General features: G+C 43.7%; 1 protein-coding gene across 3 annotated transcripts in view; it reads right to left on the reverse strand.

The window, feature by feature from the left end:
- Positions 1 to 22,204, reverse strand: part of SH3GLB1 (SH3 domain containing GRB2 like, endophilin B1) — a 130,267-nt gene that overhangs the window by 102,334 nt on the left and 5,729 nt on the right. The gene's annotated exons all lie outside the window — the stretch shown is intronic.

Genomic DNA, 22,204 nt, shown 5'->3' on the forward strand with positions numbered 1-22,204 from the left:
CTAGCACCTGCGTTTTTCCCCTCCGCCCGACCCAGCCCAGCCCACCCAAGTGCAGTATCGATCGATCACTGACATTTCCAAAACACTAAACAAATAACTGCAGCGTTCGCAGAGTCAGGCCTGATCCCTGCGATCGCTAACAGTTTTCTTGGTAGCGTTTTGGTGAACTGGCAAGCACCAGCCCCAGGCAGCGTCAGGTTAGCGCCAGTACCGTACAAGCTGGTGAGGTGACAAGCACAAGTAGTGTCCCGCTGCCACCAAAAAGACAAACACAGGCCCGTCGTGCCCATAATGCCCTTCCTGCTGCATTCGCCAATCCTAATTGGGAACCCACCACTTCTGCAGCGCCCGTACTTCCCCCATTCACATCCCCAACCAAATGCAGTCGGCTGCATGAGAGGCATTTTTATGTCCTCCCGAGTACCCCTACCCAACGAACCCCCCCAAAAAAGATGTCGTGTCTGCAGCAAGCGCGGATATAGGCGTGACACCCGCTATTATTGTCTCTCCTGTCCTGACAATCCTGGTCTTTGCATTGGTGAATGTTTTGAACGCTACCATTCACTAGTTGAGTATTAGCGTAGGGTACAGCATTGCACAGACTAGGCACACTTTCACAGGGTCTCCCAAGATGCCATCGCATTTTGAGAGACCCGAACCTGGAACCGGTTACCGTTATAAAAGTTAGTTACAAAAAAAAGTGTAAAAAAAAAAAAAACACAAACAAAAATATAAAATAAAAAATAATAGTTGTCGTTTTATTGTTCTTTCTCTCTCTATTCTCTCTCTATTGTTCTGCTCTTTTTTACTGTATTCTATTCTGCAATGTTTTATTGTTATTATGTTTTATCATGTTTGCTTTTCAGGTATGCAATTTTTTATACTTTACCATTTACTGTGCTTTATTGTTAACCATTTTTTTGTCTTCAGGTACGCCATTCACGACTTTGAGTGGTTATACCAGAATGATGCCTGCAGGTTTAGGTATCATCTTGGTATCATTCTTTTCAGCCAGCGGTCGGCTTTCATGTAAAAGCAATTCTAGTGGCTAATTAGCCTCTAGACTGCTTTTACAAGCAGTGGGAGGGAATGCCCCCCCCCCCCCCCAACGTCTTCCGTGATTTTCTCTGGCTCTCCTGTCTCAACAGGGAACCTGAGAATGCAGCCGGTGATTCAGCCAGCTGACCATAGAGCTGATCAGAGACCAGAGTGGCTCCAATCATCTCTATGGCCTAAGAAACCGGAAGCTACGAGCATTTTATGACTTAGATTTCGCCGGATGTAAACAGCGCCATTGGGAAAGCATTTTATCACACCGATCTTGGTGTGGTCAGATGCTTTGAGGGCAGAGGAGAAATCTAGGGTCTAATAGACCCCAATTTTTTCAAAAAAGAGTACCTGTCACTACCTATTGCTATGATAGGGGATATTTACATTCCCTGAGATAACAATAAAAATGATTTAAAAAAAAAAAAAAAAAATGAAAGGAACAGTTTTAAAATAAGATAAAAAAAATAATAATAATAAAGAAAAAAAAAAAAAAAAAAAAAAAAAAGCACCCCTGTCCCCCCTGCTCTCACGCTAAGGCGAACGCAAGCGTCGGTCTGGCGTCAAATGTAAACAGCAATTGCACCATGCATGTGAGGTATCACCGCGAACGTCAGATCGAGGGCAGTAATTTTAGCAGTAGACCTCCTCTGTAAATCTAAAGTGGTAACCTGTAAAGGCTTTTAAAAATGTATTTAGTTTGTCGCCACTGCACGTTTGTGTGCAATTTTAAAGCATGTCATGTTTGGTATCCATGTACTTGGCCTAAGATCATCTTTTTTATTTCATCAAACATTTGGGCAATATAGTGTGTTTTAGTGCATTAAAATTTAAAAAAGTGTGTTTTTTCCCCAAAAAATGCGTTTGAAAAATCGCTGCGCAAATACTGTGTGGAAAAAAAAAAATGAAACACCCACCATTTTAATCTGTAGGGCATTTGCTTTAAAAAAATATATAATGTTTGGGGGTTCAAAGTAATTTTCTTGCAAAAAAAAATTATTTTTTTATGTAATCAAAAAGTGTCAGAAAGGGCTTTGTCTTCAAGTGGTTAGAAGAGTGGGTGATGTGTGACATAAGCTTCTAAATGTTGTGCATAAAATGCCAGGACAGTTCAAAACCCCCCCAAATGACCCTATTTTGGAAAGTAGACACCCCAAGCTATTTGCTGAGAGGCATGTCGAGTCTATGGAATATTTTATATTGTGACACAAGTTGCGGGAAAGAGACAATTTTTTATTTTTTTTATTTTTTTTTGCGCAAAGTTGTCACTAAATGATATATTGCTCAAACATGCCATGGGAATATGTGAAATTACACCCCAAAATGCATTCTGTTGCTTCTCCTGAGTACGGGGATACCACATGTGTGAGACTTTTTGGGAGCCTAGCCGCGTACGGGACCCCAAAAACCAAGCACCGCCTTCAGGCTTTCTAAGGCCGTAAATTTTTGATTTCACTCTTCACTGCCTATCACAGTTTCGGAGGCCATGGAAAGCCCAGGTGGCAAAAAACCCCCCCAAATGACCCCATTTTGGAAAGTAGACACCCCAAGCTATTTGATGAGAGGTATAGTGAGTATTTTGCAGACCTCACTTTTTGTCACAAAGTTTTGAAAATTGAAAAAAGAAAAAAAAAAAAGTTTCTCGTCTTTCTTTATTTTCAAAAACAAATGAGAGCTGCAAAATACTCACCATGCCTCTCAGCAAATAGCTTGGGGTGTCTACTTTCCAAAATGGGGTCATTTGGGGGGGGTTTGTGCCACCTGGGCATTCCATGGCCTCCGAAACTGTGATAGGCAGTGAAGAGTGAAATCAAAAATTTACACCCTTAGAAATCCTGAAGGCGGTGATTGGTTTTCGGGGCCCCGTACGCGGCTAGGCTCCCAAAAAGTCCCACACATGTGGTATCCCCGTACTCAGGAGAAGTAGCTAAATGTATTTTGGGGTGCAATTCCACATATGCCCATGGCCTGTGTGAGCAATATATCATTTAGTGACAACTTTGTGCAAAAAAAAAAAAAAAAAAAAAAAAAAAAAAAAAAATTTGTCACTTTCCCGCAACTTGTGTGAAAATATAAAACATTCCATGGACTCAACATGCCTCAAAGCAAATAGCTTGGGGTGTCTACTTTCCAAAATGGGGTCATTTGGGGGGGTTTTATGCCATCTGGGCATTTTATGGCCTTCAAAACTGTGATAGGTAGTGAGGAGTAAAATCAAAAATGTACGCCCTTAGAAATCCTGAAGGCAGTGATTGGTTTTCGGGGCCCCGTACGCGGCTAGGCTCCCAAAAAGTCCCACACATGTGGTATCCCCATACTCAGGAGAAGCAGCTAAATGTATTTTGGGGTGCAATTCCACATATGCCCATGGCCTGTGTGAGCAATATATCATTTAGTGACAACTTTTTGTAATTTTTTTTTTTTTTTTTGTCATTATTCAATCACTTGGGACAAAAAAAATGAATATTCAATGGGCTCAACATGCCTCTCAGCAATTTCCTTGGGGTGTCTACTTTCCAAAGTGGGGTCATTTGTGGGGGTTTTGTACTGCCCTGCCATTTTAGCACCTCAAGAAACGACATAGGCAGTCATAAATTAAAGGCTGTGTAAATTCCAGAAAATGTACCCTAGTTTGTAGGCGCTATAACTTTTGCGCAAACCAATAAATATACACTTATTGACATTTTTTTTACCAAAGACATGTGGCCGAATACATTTTGGCCTAAATGTATGACCAAAATTGAGTTTATTGGATTTTTTTTAGAACAAAAAGTAGAAAATATCATTTTTTTTCAAAATTTTCGGTCTTTTTCTGTGTATAGCGCAAAAAATAAAAACGGCAGAGGTGATCAAATACCATCAAAAGAAAGCTCTATTTGTGGGAAGAAAAGGACGCAAATTTCGTTTGGGTACAGCATGACCGCGCAATTAGCAGTTAAAGCGACGCAGTGCCGAATTGTAAAAAGTGCTCTGGTCAGGAAGGGGGTAAAACCTTCCGGGGCTGAAGTGGTTAAACGCTTGCCAACCCTCCACAATGCATATGCTGCGGCGGGGTGGCAGCTACTGGTACGTCTCTGCCTGTTTCCAGGTATCGAGTGCACGCCCTCGCCCACCAATTCCCCTGGGATTTGATACAGCGGGAGTTCATCAACAGATGCCGGCCAATGATTCATGGCCAGGACCTGCTTATTGGCGGTGTCAAATCACAGCCTGGTAAACACCACAGGGCTCTACAGAGAGGGAACAGAAACAAATCGATGTGTAATAAAAAGCAGCACAAAAATATAGACATTAACACTTGTTAAGCGCACAATTAACCCCTTCCTAGCCAAAGTCATTACTACAGTGTATATTATTAGCACTGATCACTGTATTAGTGTCAGTTAGTCAGTTTCCACAAAGTGTCAGATTGCCTGCTGCACTCAGTTCCACTATAAGTCACCGATTGCCGCCATTACAAGCATACATATTAACCACTTCCCGCCCGCCCTATAGCGGATTGACGTCCGGGAAGTGGTTCTGTTATCCTGACTGGACGTCATATGACGTCCAGCAGGATAACATGCCGCAGCGCGCCCCCGGGGGCGCGCATCGCGGCGATCGGTGGAGCGGTGTGTCAGTCTGACACACCGCTACACTGATCTTGGTAAAAAGCCTCCGGCGGAGGCTCTTTACCACGTGATCAGCCGTGTCCAATCACGGCTGATCACGCTGTCAATAGGAAGAGCCGTTGATCGGCTCTTCCTCACTCGCGTCTGACAGACACGATTAGAGGAGAGCCGATCGGCGGCTCTCCTGGCAGGGGGGGTCTGCGCTGATTGTTTATCAGCGCAGCCCCCCCGCAGATCACCACACTGGACCACCAGGGATCGCCACTAGGACCACCAGGGAAGGGGCAACATGTGGATGGCCAGGTATGTACCCCATGGCCATCCACATGTGCCCAGTGTGCCAAATCTGTGCCAATCAGTGCCCACAAATGGGCACTGATTGGCACCATTATGTTGCAGTGATGCCCAGCAATGCCACCCTTAGGGGCATCACTGCAAACAAGCAGTGCCATCAGTGCCCATCCGTGCTCCCATCTACCAGTGTCCATCCATGCCCATCTGTGCCAACTATCAGTGCCACCCATAAGTAACCATTAATGCCACCTATGAGTGCCCATCAATGCCACCTATGAGTGCCCATCAGTGCCACCTATGAGTGCCCATCAGTGCCACCTATGAGTGCCCATCAGTGCCGCATACGAGTGCCACCTATCAGTGCCCATCAGTGCCGCCTATCAGTGCCCATCATCAGTGCCCGTCAGTGCCACCTCATTGGTGCCACCTCATCGGTGCCCATCAGTGCCGCCGTATCAGTGCCCGTCAGTGCAGCCATATCAGTGCCCGTCATTGAAGAAGAAAACGTACTTATTTACAAAAAAGTTTTAACAGAAACAAAGAAAAACTTGGTTTTTTTTCAAAATTTTCGGTCTTTTTTTATTTGTTGCGCAAAAAATAAAAACCGCAGAGGTGATCAAATACCACCAAAAGAAAGCTCTATTTGTGGGAACAAAATGATAAAAAATTTGTTTGGGTACAGTGTAGCATGACCGCACAATTGTCATTCAAATTGCGACAGCGCTGAAAGCTGAAAATTGGTCTGGGCGGGAAGGTGTCTAAGTGCCTGGTATTGAAGTGGTAAAAAAAAAAAAAGATATATTATATAAAAACAATATAAACAAACGCAAAAAACAATTAATACACAAATATTGGGTTTTTTTGTAGCAGAATACATTTTGGGCTAAATTTTTAAAGAAATCTGTTTTTTTTTTTTTCTTTTTTTTTTTAAATAGACTTTGCGGCGCCGCACCGGGTTCGCAAAAGTAGTTCCTGCACTACTTTTGCCGACTTCGGGGGTGATTTCAATAGACAACTGTGCAGGAAACCACACAGTTGTCTCTGTTCACCTGAACTCGCACAAGTTCAAACCTGCATTTCAGTGTGAATCTACGCTTAAGTCGGTTTTCCTTCATTTTCACCTGGTGAACCTTCTAGTAACAGACTTCCTGTCCTGAGATAAGGCTCACTCATTGTACAGTACCTTCCCCTTCTGCTCATCTATATAGCATAAGGGGAGACACACAACGTAGCGCAGGCATGTCCAAAGTCCAGCCCGTGGGCCAATCGCGGCCCGCGTTTCAGTTTTGAACGACCCGCCTGGTTATCTGGACATATACATATCTTTTTGTGGCCACCCAACGATCTCCCAACGCCAAGGGCCACAAAGGATATATATATGCTGGCTGCCTTGGAGGGGACAGGGAGGAGGCGGGACGAGTGCTGTACACACAGGAGAATTTTCTGTTTACATGGCAGCCTCTGTAATATGAAGTCCCGTCTCCGGCGCTGTCATTGGACGACTGTTCCGTCCATCAAAGAAGGCAGGACTTTTGATTAAAGAGGTCGTGGAAAAAACAGGAGTTTTTCCTGTATGTAATCTTTTGGCGCTCGTCCCGCCCCCTCCCTGTCCCCTCCGAGGCTGCAGATGGATGGGCATCAATCAGGCTGCACTGATGGCAATGGTGGGTGCTGCATTCTTGGCAATGGTGGGTGCTGCAGATGGGCACTGACCCTTATTTTGCTTCACAGTTCTTTTTTTCAAATTTAAGTTTTTTTCCTGAAACGTCCCTCTTAAAAGTGAAGGTGCGTGTTATACGCCAATAAATACGGTATATCCAAATAACGCGCCCAAGCTCATCTCTTTACTAACAAACAGCCACCAAGGCAAGAGAATTCTTGTTAGGCAGTGTATTAGTGCTTGAACGAACACACTTAGACTGAATTGTAATGTTTCAAAGAATGTCAGGCAAAATGGTCAGCCCTCACGCATGTTCACTTCATCAAATCTGGCCCTCTTTGAAAAAAGTTTGGACACCCCTGACATAGAGGGTTCTTTACTGTAAGAGCGGCCAGGATGTGGAATTCCCTTCCACAGGCAGTGGTCTCAGCGAGGGGCATGGATAGTTTAAAAAAAGACCATTAGATAAGAACCTGAATGACCACAACATACAGGGATATACAATGTAATACGGACATAATCACACACATAGGTTGGACTTGATGGACTTGTGTCTTTTCAACCTCACCTACTATGTAACATTCTGTAGTACACAGACCACACTGCACACAGGTGTTTTTTTTTTTATCTTAATGCACAAAATACATAAAAAAAAAAAAAAAAAAGTCAAAATACACGTACCTCATGTTCAGCAAGCACAGCAAAACCCAAAGATCATGGGAGAGCTGCGGATTCCAAATCCCACAAAAATGCACTCCTGTATAGAACAGGAGCGCACTGTCATGGGAGATATAGATAACGAGATAGAGAGAATCTTTCTTGGGATCCTGAACGAAGGCCTAGTAAAGTCATCAGCGGCTAGAAGACGAGGGTTTAGGGCAGGGCCTGACAATTCCCAGGCGCCAGGTCACCATGGCAACTAGAAATTGCGTCCTGGCACCTGGGCTTTTGTCAGCCCATTCACTGCTACAGGGATGCACAATTTATATTGCCAGACATATGCAATTCAGGGCGCCCGGTAGGTAGATTTTTTGTCTCTATATTTAGCTTGTCAGGTGGAAGCATTCTGCTGCCCAGTTGCTAACACATTAGCCGAACTTCCGGGTTGGGGGCACTTAAAGACAGCAGACGCATCTGTCTGCATTTGAAGCATACATCCAGGAGACTAGCGACCTCTCTTTAAGCCAGTAAGTTAACCTAATACCTGGAGAAACTACATCATATTGCTGCTGGTTCCCACCCCTTGCAAACCTCCTTCTCTCATACTTATATCCCCTGTACTGCTGAAGGTACATCTTCAGCAGTACGATACTAATATTATGACACTTATTTATCTTCCAAGGTTTTTGGTAACGGTACAAGTACCTGACTTAAGCGGTCGCTGCCTCCCCACCACTGAGTCTGGATGTGGATAGCCAACAATTGGTTTACATTTTTATATTACAGCAACGGTGGGTAATCATTACAGACCCCCTTGGTTTGTTTTACATAAACAAGAGCATGATTTTCTAGCCAGGTGGTGGGGTGCCCTTTCGTTTGTTCCCCATTTTCCCCTTCCCCCCCCTCTTTTCTTTCTCCTCTCTCCCCCTGTCCCTTTCTCCTTTCCCTTTCCTCTCCCCTTACTTTCCCTCTTTTCCCTCTTGTTTGTTCCTCCCATCCCCCTCCTTCATCTCTTCATTCCTCTTCCTTCTGCGCCTCCCCTCTCTCCCCTTCCTTTCCCATGCCTTCTCCATCCTGTGCCCCTTCCTTCGCCACTTTCTCCCACCCCCTTTTTTTTTCCCCCCTTTTTCTCTCCCCCCCTCTCTTTTCCTGTTCCCCTTTTCTTCCCCCCCCCCCCCGTTTTATTCCCCTCCCCTTTCTCTCCCCCCCCCCCTTCTCCCTCTCCCCTTCCTCCCTCTCTCCCCCCTTCCCCACCCCTCCCCTTTCCTTGTCCTTCCCCTCCCCCTCCCTGTATCCTTCCCTTGTTCTTCTGTTTCTCATCTTCATTCCCTTCCTCACACACCTTGGTGGCCCTTTTCACCAACTGGACTTTTTGTACAATTACTTACCTATTCTCATCCATTTTTTTGATCAGTAATTCCTAAAGTGCCCCCCTAGCCCGCCCCCGGGGGAACGCCCCCAGTGGGCGTCTCAGAGTCGTTGCAGCCCCGTCTGGGCCAAAGGGTGGTGAGTGCAATAACTATAACTACTTTCTCCAATGTCAATGATGCATATATTTGTATACACAATTTTATAGCCTACTCGCTATATTGGTGTTGATTGACCCTTTGTTATCTTGTAGAAAATGTACTAGACGCCTCCCGAAGAAGCGGCTTGACCGCGAAACTGTAGAGGTCACGTCCAGAAAGTACTAAACAACTCGCCTTTATTCACCTGTATAGGCACTTTCATTAAGTCAACATTGCTGTAAACATTTTTTGTGTATGTTTATATACTATTGTATCCTTGTACGGATTATTTTAATGTCTTATACTTTAATAAACTGAAAGATTTTACATAAATTTGGTCTATATCTCTCTGGTACCGCAATAGTCCTAAGATTCCCAGAAAAAGGTAGGACCGGATTGGAGAGGTCCTATTAGATTTCTTTCCCCTTTTTCAAAACCACACTGTTTCATATTGATTAAGGATGATGGTACCTATTCATCACTTATAATTCTGACAATCTTATAGGGTGGCATATTCTTGATAGCCATGAAAATGTATGATAATCAATACTTTTCAACATACATACATAATGCCCACATATAGCAAAGTGCCATAATGCAAAACATATAACCAATAATAAATGTAAAATTTGTGCAATATAAAAGTAAATAAAGTCCATGCAATTCATATGTATTTAAACAGCCCCAATATAATAAATCAAGGTGAAATTCTCTGTCATACATTCCATGTGATATACAGCACAGATAATTAGATTACACATTTTAGTGTGGCGCTGTCTTTTGATAATGTTATAAAACTGCTAATTACCTCTTTGAATTCTGACAGACCAGTCATGTATCAATGGCAATACAAATTATAGCCTTGTTAACTAGACTGGTAGATAGGAAAGATTGAATCACCCTCTGATTTTTTTTTTTCTCCCTGCTATAGTTGAGGATTCCATTAAGACTAGAATTTAGGGTTGTTGCCTCGGAGTTTTCATACTTCTCCTGTTGCATTTTCCACAATATAAAATTATCTTCCTGCTTTAATTCTCGCTGAAAGACCCCTTTCACACGGGGGCGCTTTGCAGGCGCTACAGCGCTAAAAATAGCACCTGCAAAGCGCCCTGAAACAGCCACTGCTGTCTCCCCAGTGTAAAAGCCCATGGGATTTCGCACTGGATCGGTGCGCTTGCAGGATGGAAAAAACTCCTGCAAGCAGCATCTTTGGAACGCTTGAAATCTTTACATCAATGGGGCAGCGTGGCTATACCGCCGGCAGTAGCGGCGTTTTTAACCCTTTTTCGGCTGCTAGTGGGGGGTTAAAACTGCCCTGCTAGCGGCCGAATAGCGCCGCTCAAACAACGGTAAAGTGCCTCTAAAAATAGCGGTGTTCTACGCACCCACGGCCCCAGTGTGAAACCTGTAAAGAAGACAGCTTCTACCATTTGCATAGATGTCTAAGGAACCCCTTTATTATCTTGCACACTTTGGGTATTCCTGGTCCTCCACTGTGCTCAGTAGTTCAACCTACCTGCTCCTACATAACTACTAAATCCTGTAGAAACAGAGGCCAGTGAGTGGTGGGAACTCTCAAAGCACAAATAGAGGGACTAAATATCTAAAATTCCTATAAGTGTCAGATTTTAAGTGCGTGAAAAAAAATGCCCCAATGGACAATTGGTTAAAGTGCTTTTACAGTTTGTTCAGGATATATTTTTGTCTGGGCACAGGTCCACTTTAGGAAACAAGTGGAAATTAAGCAGCAAACAATAGATGAAGAACAAGGAATGATTTCTGTTACCAAGGGGCAGCTTATTACATAGTGTGCAATAGAGCTGCACAATTAATCGTTAAAAAATTTTGATCTCGATTCACCTCACCTGACGATCTCTCCTACTGAGTTTGACGATTCTTTCATATAAACAAGTGGAGAGATTATCTGCTCACTCAGCTGTCAAAAGAAAACATCCAGGCATTCTGCCAAGTTTAGAACTTGAAACATTGTATCTAACTTCCTTCTTAGATCAAAGGGATAGAACTTCTCTGTGTAAACAAATAACCTGGGCAATCTGCCAAGCTTTAAACAACCTGTAAATGCAGGAAGTTTAACCACTTAAAGTCTAAATCTTTTTCTGACACTTCTTTCTTAAGTTAAAATCAATATTTTTTGCTAAAAAAAAAAATTACTTGGAACCCCCAAACATTAGAGATAAAATATATATATATATATTATAATATGGAATAAAATGGCAATTGCTGCAATATTTTATGTCGCACTGTATTTGCCCAGCGGTCTTTCAAATGCAATTTTTTGGGAACAAATACACTTCAATAAATAAAAAAAAAGAAACAGTAAAGTTAGCGCAATTTTTTTTGTTTTAATGTGAAAGATGATGTTACGCCGCGAGAATCGTGAGAGAATCGTGATCTATCCTCTAAGCAAAAAAATTGTGATTCTCATTTTAGCCAGAATCGTGCAGCTCTAGTGTGCAACACATGACTTCTAGCAACCAAGATCTAAATAGGCAGTGTTCGGTGTTAATGGAAACAAAGGTTGTTGTAATAATTTTACAGTATTTACTCATTGGTCACAAATGTGTCATTTCCTCCCTCCAAACAATCCTCTTGGCTCAAACTGAATAAACGACAGAAGCAAAAGTTAGGATTGCTAAGGCGAAGCTTATTTATACAAACTGTAAAAGGCTTACAGATGCCAGCAGTACTATTTAAACAAATAAAGGCCAAAAGGAGATGAACTGCTCTGGATTTTATCAATGCTGGCGATGTGTCACTAAACGCACAAGAGTATAATCAGTCTGTAAATGCAGTAAAGCATGCTTGTTATACTCACTGTGTAAAAAGTCTGTTTAATCCTGTCTTCTCTTACTATCCCCAATCCATCTGCTGATTGAACAGAGCCTTGGAGGCACTCTGCACATGCTCAGTTTGGTGTGTATTGCTAGAGTCTTCTTTTTTTTGGAACAGTGTATGTGATCAGCACAGGGCTAATCAGCACTGCCCAGACAGAGGCTGAGGGGTCATGCAGCCTCATAAAACAGTCAGAGGATATTGAACACTCCTCCTGCAAGCTTTAACCAGACACTGATAGAAGTCACAAGACTGTTATTTACTTTTGATGAGAAAAAGGTATTTAGCAGTTTATATTTACTGAATTTCCATGCTCTGTGTATTGTGGGAAAGCAGATATAGTGAATCCAGGGTCCTGTGTCTAGAAACACTTCCCGCCCAAGGACGTCATATGACGTCCTGGACTTTCAGTGGGAATATCTGAATGATGCCTTCAGCTACAAGCATCATTCAGATATCCTTGTTTTCCGCCTGCGATTCTGTGCACCATAAGAACGATCATAGCGGCAGTTCCGCCGCTTGATTATTCTTACAGTTTACGGGAGGGGACATCCCCCCTCCCGCCGCCATCCGGTACTTCTCCAGGCTCTCCTGTGCCTTCGGGCACCCGGGGAAAGAATCGACCGCTGCCAGATGACGAGCATAGATCCGGTGACCAGATGGTCACCGGTCATCTCTATGACCATCGGAGGCCCGGGCGCGACGTTATGACATCACATCCGGGCCGCGGTTGTAATCAAAGCCGCGATCGCGGCTGGTAAGCATGAGATTGTGGATTTTTTTCCCGATCTCATGCTTTCCAGCTTGGAGGAGAGATGTGGGGTCTTATTGACCTCGCATCTCTCCATAAAGAGGACCTGTCACGAATGATTACCATTACAAGGGATGTTTACATTCCTTGTAATAGGAATAAAAGTGAAAAAAAAAAGTTGTAAAAGTAAAAAAAAAAATAAAAAATAAATAAAAGTAAAATAATAAAAGAAAAAAATTTAAACGCCCCTGTCCCCAGTAGCTCGCGCTCAGAAGCGAACGTACACGTTAGTCCCGCCCACATATGTAAACGCCGTTCAAACCATACATGTGAGGTTTCGCCACGTGCATTAGAGCGCAAGCAACACGTCTAGCAGTAGACCTCCTCTGTAACTCTAAACATGTAACTTGTAAAAAATTTTAAAGAGTCGCCTATAGAGATTTTTAAGTACTGAAGTTTGGCGTCATTCCAAGAGTGTGCGCAATTTTAAAGCGTGACATGTTGGCTATCTATTTACTTGACGTAACATCATCTTTCACATTATATAAAAAAAATTGGGCTAACTTTACGGTTTTGTTATTTTTTAAATCATGAAACTGTTTTAAAAAAAAAAAAAAAAACACAATTTGAAAAATTGTTGCGCAAATATCATGCGAGATAAAAAGTTGCAATGACCGCCATTTTATTCCCTAGGATGTCTGCTAAAAATTATATATATATATAAAAAAGACATATTCATATTGATATTAGTACACAGTCTACGATGCTGACGTTAACAGGTGCAGGTAAGGACTACAAATTCTGCTTACATTTAGATTACTATACACACCCCAGGCTAATCTATAGGTCTCTGTGGTATCAATCCTTATCCAAATCATTGTGCCTTGAGCTTATAAGCCATTTTTCTGAAGCTATAATTTGATAGATTAGGCATTAATCCTGGACTCAGCCTGGACACCTTCTATGTCATCAAACCACAGCGTGTGCACTGCTGGAGCAGCATTCCAGTGACAACAGTACATTTCCATCACTCCCTCCACACATTATAGCTGATAAAAAGCATAGTACATTCAGTTTAATACTACTAATGCCGCATACACACGACCAGACTTTACGACGGACCTTCTGAATGAACGGACTTGCCTACACACGATCAACCAAAGTCCGACAGATTCGTACGTGATGACGTACGACCGGACTAAAAACAAGGAAGTTCATAGCCAGGAGCCAATAGCTGCCCTAGCGTCGGTTTTTGTCCGGACTAGCATACAGACGAGTGGACTTTTCGACCGGACTCGAGTCCGTCGGATAGATTTGAAACATGTTTCAAATCTAAGTCCGTCAAACTTTTGAGAAAACAAAGTCTGCTGGAGCCCACACACGATCGAATTGTCCGACAAAATCCGGTACGCTGGACCAAGTATGCCGTAAAGTCCAATCGTGTGTACGCGGCATTAGGTTTACAGAGGTAAATCTAACCAGTGTCAAGTAACTACATAACCAACTTGGGTATGCAACAACCAGAAAGTTTGATAATGTGTTTCTGGGCTTTCATAATTGATAAAAGTTTTTATATGGCAGCCTTGACTTATACTTTAAAGGGGTTGTAAATCCTCATGGTTTTCACCTTAAAAGTGGATGTAAACCCTCTGGGACAACTTTCACCTAAGGTAAGCCTAGATTAAGGCTTACCTGTAGGTGCTTGCAATATCTCCTTAACCTAAACGGTTTAGGAGATATTTGCAAAAAAGTCTGTACCGATGTCTACGGTGCAAGCGCAATGAGTGTGCCGTTAGTGAAGGTGAGCATGGCGTCACTGACGGCTCCCGCGCGCATGCGCCGGAGTGACGTCATCGCTGCTCGGTCACTCACAGCAACGGAGCAGCGATACCTGGAAGTCACTCCGGGTATCGTGGCGCCGACGAAGGACGTGAACGAGGGTCACTTCGGGGGCTTTGATCTCAGGTAAGTAATTCATAATGAGCTAGTAGCTCATTATGCCTTTGTCTTGCAGGGTGCATTTTTTTTTTTTTGTCTTCAGGAGGCTTTACTTCCTCTTTAATGCATTCTATCTATTCTATGCTCTTTCTCCATCCAGGAACGAGCACACCAGCTCTATCTAGTGTCTTGTGTCCTGATTGGATAGATGGATAGCAGCTGTCAATCAAATCCAATGACGCACCCCCCCCCAAAATGTGGACACTCGATGCAGGGAGGATGCAGGAACCCAGAAGAGGCGGATCGGGGCCACTCAGTGCAAAACGAACTGCACAGTAGAGGCAAGTATAACATGTTTTATTTTTTTAAAACAACAGACGAGGGTTTACAACCCCTTTAAAGTTGCCACTGGTAGTGTCGCTGAAAGAGTGTACATGTCTATTTAACCACTTCAATACAGGGCACTTAGACACCTTCCTGCCCAGGCCAATTTTCAGCTTTCAGCGCTATCGCAATTTGAATGGCAATTGTGCGGTCATGCAACACTGTACCCAAACAAATTTTTTATCATTTTGTTCCCACAAATAGAGCTTTCTTTTGGTGGTATTTGATCATCTTTGGGGGTTTTATTTTTTGTGCAACAAATAAAAAAAGACTGAAAATTTTGGAAAAAAAAAAAAAAAAAGTTTTTCTTTGTTTCTGTTAAAATTTTTTGTAAATAAGTAAGTTTTCTTCTTCAATGACGGGCACTGACATGGCGGCACTGACATGGCGGCACCCATGGACACTGACGGGGGCCACCCATGGACACTGACGGGGGCCACCCATGGACACTGACGGGTGGCATTCCTGGGCATCACTGATATATAATGGTGCCAGTCAGTGCCCATTTGTGGGCACTGATTGGCACAGATCTGGCATAATTTGCACGTGGATGGCCATAGGGTACATACCTGGCCATCCACATGTTGCCCCCTTCCCTGGTGGTCTAGTGTGGGCATCCGAGGGGGGGCTGCGCTGATAAACAATCAGCCATCTGTCAGTCTAGGATTTTAACAGGCAGGTTAACAGGTTGTTGCACAGAACTGTGACTCCTCCTATGCAGGTAGAGATCGAACAATACACCCCTGTGAATAAGCCCTAAACAAATAGCACTGCAGATTCGGAAAACATTGTAAGACATTAGATAACCATTCAATGTGCTTGTATAATCCAACCATATCTAGATGCCTGTGTGCCGAGCAGAGTCGCTCCGTGTGTGAAACTGTCAGTGGAGTGTGGGGAAGGGAGGTAAAAAGCCAATGCCGATTTGATAAAAAAGGCCAAATATCGGCCGAGAGATAGAGAGATAATTTTAACCACTGAATATACTAGATTAGTTGAAGGGAGAAGGAGGAGCGAGTGCCGGTTCACACAGGGGCGGCACGACTTGCAGGTCGCCTCACCGAGGCGACCTGCACACAACTTCAGCGGCGACTTGCAAAACATCTTCTGTATAGAAGTCGATGCAGGTCGCCTGAAGTCGCCCCAAAAAAATACTACAGGAACCTTTTTCTAAGTCGGAGCGACTTGCGTCGCTCCTATTAGAACGGTTCCTTAGTACAGAACGGGAAGCGACTTGTCAGGCGGCTAGGTAGCCTGACAAGTCGCCCCTGTGTGAACCGGCACTAAGTGTCAATCAGAAACACAGTAGGTACAAAAGTAACAATTTTACATTGTATCGTTCTATTTTGCTGCTCAACTATGTTGATAAACACCAAGTCAGACATTTTTGACAGCTTCAGTTGATAGAGCTGCTGTATGTACACTGCAACTCCCCACGTCATTTTTAGAGCCGTGAATTGCTGGTAATTGGGTGATGCAGCAGTGAGGCAGACGCACAGTGTCCTCAACTAGGTAATTATTATTATTATACACGATTTATATAGCACCAACAGTTTACGTAGCACTTTACAACGTAGAGGGGGGACAGCACAATACAGAAGGGACAGGAGGGCCCTGCTCGTAGAGCTTACACTCTAAAGGGAGGGGGTGGTGGTACAAAAGGTAATAGATGCAGGGAATGATTTGATTGGTTGGCTCGGGGACAGTTGTTAGGTGGGTGTGGGATAGCCTTCCCTGAATAAGTGAGTTTTCAGGGATCTCCTAAAGGTGGACAGGTTAGGGGCTGATCGGACATACTGGGGAAGGGAGTTCCAGAGGATGGGAGAGGCTCTAGAGAAGTCCTGAAGGCGAGCATGGGAGTAGGTAACAAGGGAGGAGGTCGTCCTGGGAGGAGCGGAGGGAACGATTTGGGTGATATCTGCAGATGAGGTTGGTGATGTAGCAGGGGGCGATGTTATGGATGGCCTTGTATGTTAGCATTCTGAATTTTATACGGTGGGGTAGGGGAAGCCAGTGAAGGGATTGGCAGAGAGGAGCAGCAGTCACGGATCGGTTAGTGAGGTGCTTTAGTCTAGCAGCAGAATTCATAATAGACTGAATGGAGGATAGCCTGCATAAGGGTAGGCCTTTAAGGGGAGAAAGCCATTATTGCAGTAGTCAATGCGGGAAACAATCAAGGAGTGAATAAGTTGCTTTGTGGTGTCCTTAGTCAGGAAGGGTCGAATTCTGGAGATGTTGCAGAGGTTAAAGCGGCAGGACTTAGCCAGTAATTGGATGTGGGGGCTGAAGGAGAGGTCAGAGTCAAGGATTACACCCAGTACCCTGGCATGTGTGAAGGGACCAATGGTCGTGCTGTTGATCTTAATGGTAAAGTCATGGGGTGAGATCTGTGAGGAAATCATTAAAAAAATTAAAAGTCTGCTCATAAGGACAAATGTTTTCCTTTACTGCATTTTTCAGATACATATATAGTCACATGCAGGCTGTGTATTATTAGTTCCTTAGGTTTTTAAAGCTGGTGCCTAGTTGCAAGTCGAGATTTGTTCCGTCCCGTTTGTCCCCAATCTATAAAATGCAAGCCTTCTAGGCTTGATTCACATTTCTGCATGCTGCTTTTGAGCATTTCTGCAGTACTTTTTGCTGTGCTTTCTGCGTTTTTATTTTACTGCTTTTTTACCACGATTATGCAGTGTTTTGTTGTTTTTTTTTTTTTGGGAGGGGGGGAAGGGGTGTTGGCCAGATTTAAAACCAAAAATCGTGGCAAAAACACACTACATGCTTTTCTGCAGCTTGAAATCTATTAAAAATGTATTCCGTTTAAAAAAAGTCCCTCGCCCTGTCCAACAATGTATGTGAACATGTTCCATAGGAACCCATGTTAAAAAAATGTCCTGCATTTCTGCAAAAAGCATGAAAAAACGCATGTGAATGGAATCTTAAAGGAGAAGTCCAGCCAAAGCTCGTTTTAGCAGAGCAGGCTGAAGTCCGCTCTTTGCTGATGTCATATATATCAGTCCAAGCACCACATCATTGTGACAAAGTCTGGATCAGTCAGGTGCCTGGGCTGACACCCGTCTCAGGCTCAGCAAACCGCTGAGAGCCTGAGAAGGCCCGCTCCACCCCCTCCACAGCTCAGCGCTCCAGTGAGCGAGGAGGGAGAAGAGCAGAGTGCTGTGACTGACAGTCTGCAGCTCTCTGCTCACCGAGCTCTAAAAAGCGGAGGGATCTGCGGTGTTAGATCGCTCGGTTTTCAGTGTAGAGGCACCAGGGGACAGATGCAGCATCAGACCAATGCTGCATCTACCTATGCAAGTATGAATATAGAAAAAAAAAAAAAAAAAAAAACACCCCATACTTCTCTTTTAAAAAGGGATGGATATAATAATGGTAATCTTGTTTTGCAATCATGAGATACAGATGAGGGGAAAAACAGGGATCCACCTTAAAGTAGAACTATGGTCAAAATGAAAAAAAAAAAAAAAAAATCAATATGTGATGTAACTATACAGTCTGTTAAACATCCCCTTCAGTTGAAAGCTCTCATGTTCACTTCCTCTGATGAGGAGACAACAGTGCTTCCTCTGTTTGTAAATGCCTCCATTGTCTCCGCTCTTCAGAGACTACAGCGTGCCATCATCACTTCACTGTGGGAGGTGCTCCTCCAGTCTATGAAAAGCTCTGGCATTTCAATCTTCACAGATGTCCAAACGAGGCTCCACCCACTCCCCCTCACAATCTGCCCGTGAAGCCCTGCCCACTCCTGCCTATGTCCCACCTATGCAGGTCCCTTCGACTTGGCTTTTCTTCTGACAGTTTGAGCTTACAAGAGGAGAACAGGCAGCAGGAAGCACACGGATTAATATAAAAATCTGTGTGCAAACTTACATGCAGGCAAAAAAACTAATAATGATAGTATATTATTACAAAAAAAATGTAAAAATGGATATACAGTCAAAATACCCAAATACACAACCTAAATGTGTGTCATCTCAGGGTGCCTACTCCCGAATGTGTTGTCACTAGGGTTTGGGGGGGGTGGGAATAGATTTAAATCTTGAATCGAGTTGAGAGGTCAAAGATTCAAAATTTAAGCAAATCGATTTTTTTTTTTCTTCACCACACAGGTCCTGAGGAGCTGCACGCAGGAGTTTTTGGGCGAGGCCGTGGTTTTGGCCTAGTCCGTGAGGCCGGACGCCGCGGACTAGGCCAAAGCCGCGGCCTTGCCTAAAAGCTCCTGCCCGCAGCTCCTCAGGACCGGCGCAGTGTCCAAAAAAACCCCCAAAAAACCTCAATTCAAATCGTGAATCAATTTTTTTTAAAGAAAAATCGCAGATTTTTTTCTTTTAGAAAATCTGCCAGCCCTAGTTGTCACTCTCCTTGTGCCCATTAGCAACCTGAACCTGGCTGCGTCCTCCCCTCCACCTGGCTGCAACTACCTCTCTCCTCTGTGCACCTGGCTGCATCCTCCCCTCAACCTTTAAAAAATATTAGGTCAAATACCAATAAAAATTGACATTATAAACAGAAGGACCAGTGACAACTATTCCATCTTTCACTGAGAACATTGCTGCAGCAGCACTAGCAAAGTCACATACCTTGTACTGACTTGCACTGTTTTACATAGGACACACCAAGCTATTGATTGGCAGATGGGTAAGTGTTATGTAAAATACACTGTGCATGATAGAGGCACAAGGAGTCATGGGAACTGTAGTTCCCTGTGGGAGATGCAGCTACTAGCACAGTGGAAGGAATTGACATGCCAACTCTGCAAAACTTCTCCCACCATCACTAGCATTATTCAGGAGGAGTACTGGTGGAGGGGATTAGAGACCTCAATTGCAGCTAGGTAGGAAAATAATAATTTTGGTTATTATGTTTATTACCATGTGTATGTTTCAGGTATTTAAGCTTTGGCAGCAACTGCAGCAGCATGACAAATTATTTGACTGACAAGGGGAAAAAAAAAAAAAAAGTATACCATGTAAACACTACAAATACCAAAACAGACCGTTCGACATGACAATTTTTTCTCTTCCGAAAACCATTTCAGTAGCAAACAGAGTAAAAAAAAAAAAAAAAAAAAAAAAAAGGGTGTACTCCCAAGAAATATGGGCCATTCATGGATCAGCTGTGACAATGATCAGGAATAAGGCAAATAGTATGATATATAGCACAGTGTAGAGGCTAGCAGCCATGATGCTACAGATTATGTCACAGACACCCAGGATCTGTTTTTACAGATTTTTACATTAGTACTCAAGATCTAGGCAAAGGGTCATTTTAAGTTACTAAAGCTCTCTCATATGAGAGCCACCAGAAACAACCCATTCATTTGTATCCGGTCAAGCAGGCCCCTGTACTACCCAGTAGATGGTAGCTGATACAAAACATTTATTTTAAAATTTCTTATCTTGGCAAATGAAACTGACAATTTGGGTCAGTATTAAGATTTTCAATATGATCTGACTCTCTGCCATTGATGGGTAGTACATAAAAAGCGACACTTACACTTTCGAACCACCCACCGTGGATTTACGTTGCTACTTTGACGTTAAAGCAGAGTTCCACCAAAAACTGGAACTTCCACTTTAAGTGACGGTGAACCCCTGACATGTCACATCTGGCATGCCAGATGCCATTTTTTTTTTTTTTTTGGGGGGGGGGATACCCTCTTTTAGAGGCATCCAGCTCCCACCTCCTGCCGGGGCTCCGGAAGGAAGTTCACCCCTCCCCCCCCCCCCCCCCCACACTCCCTGCAATCTTCTGGGACATGTCACAGAAGATTGCCTGGCCAATCACAGCGCGCAGCAGCTTTTTTTTATTGCTTTCAAGTGTAAATGTGAGATCCGAGGGTAAATGGACAGAGTAAAAATTAAAAAAAGAAGGAGTAAAGTAAATTTAAAAAAAAATTTTTTTCTTCCTTAAGTGCCCCGCCCCTCCAAGATTGCAGGCAGAAGCGACCATACGCAAGTCGTGCTGACATATGAAAACGGTGTTCAAACCACACGTGAGGTATTGCCGTGATCGTTAGAGCAAGAGCAATAATTCTAGCACTAGACCTCCTGTAACTCAAAACTGGTAACCTGTAGAAAGTCGTTGCAATACTTTGTCACACCGCAAATACAACGACCGCCATTTTATTCTCTAGGGTATCTTTTTTTTTTTTTTTTTTTTAAATATATATATTTTTATTTATTATGTTTGGGGGTTCTAAGTAATTTTCTAGCAAAAAAAAAAAAAAATCAATAAATTTTTTAACGTGTAAACAACAAGTGTGAAAAATAGGCTTGGTTGCGAGAGGAAAAAAAAAAAAAAATATCTATCTACACACTCCATCTATATATCTATCTACACACTCCTGGTAAAATGTCTCTTTTTTTTACATGACAAAAACCTGACAAAGATAAATCATTTGAGAACGTTTTCCACCTTTAATGTGACCTATAAACTGTACAACTCAGTTGAAGAATAAACTGAAATCTTTTAGGGAAGGGAAGTAAAAATAAAATAATGAGGTTGCATAAGTGTGCACAACCTTTTATAACTGAGGATGTAGCTGTGTTCAGAATTAAGCAATCACATTCAAACTCATGTTAAATGGGAGTCAGTACACACCTGCCATCTTTTAAAGTGCCTCTGATTAACCCCAAATAAGGTTCAGCTGTTCTAGTAGGTCTTTCCTGATACTTTAAGGCTGGGTTCACACTGGTCCGACAAACGCTCCGACATTGGGAGCTCATGTCGCATGACGTGTGAAATTTAATGTTTCCCTATGGGAGCCGTCCTAACTGGTCCGACACAAGTCGTTCCGACTTTAGAAATGCTCCCTGTACTACTTTGGTCCGACTTTGATCCTACTTCAGCCTATTGACTATCATTGAAGTCGGATCAAAGTCGGATTGCCGTCTTGCATGATCCGACTTCGGCACGCGACTTGTGCTCAGATGTTCTTGAGGGGGAACTCCGTGCCAAATTTTAAATAAAAAACCGGCATGGGTTGGGTTCCCCCTCCAAGAGCATACCAGGCCCTTAGGTCTGGTATGGACCTTGAGGGGAACCCCCTACTCCGATAAAAACAGCGTGGGGGTCCCCCCCAATCCATACTAGACCCTTATCCGAGCACGCAGCCCGGCCGGACAGGAATGGGGGTGGGGACGAGCGAGCGCCCCCCCCCCCGAACCGTACCAGGCCGCATGCCCTCAACATGGGGGGTTGGTGCCTTGGGGGAGGGGGCGCGCTGCGGCCCCCCACCCCAAAGCACCTTGTCCCCATGTTGATGAGGACAAGGGCCTCTTCCCGACAACCCTGGCCGTTGGTTGTCGGTGACCCCGCCCCCTTATGCCGTCACAGTCTCTGGGCATGCTGGGACTGTGACGGCATAAGGGGGCGTGGTCATCGGGTGATGACCACGCCCCCTAAAACGTCACAGTCCCAGCATGCCCAGGGACTGTGACGGCATAAGGGGGCGGGGTCACCGCCTATATAAGTCAGAGCA

The sequence above is a fragment of the Aquarana catesbeiana genome, linkage group LG07 (genome assembly GCF_042186555.1).
Source record: "Aquarana catesbeiana isolate 2022-GZ linkage group LG07, ASM4218655v1, whole genome shotgun sequence".
Taxonomy (NCBI): Eukaryota; Metazoa; Chordata; class Amphibia; order Anura; family Ranidae; genus Aquarana; species Aquarana catesbeiana.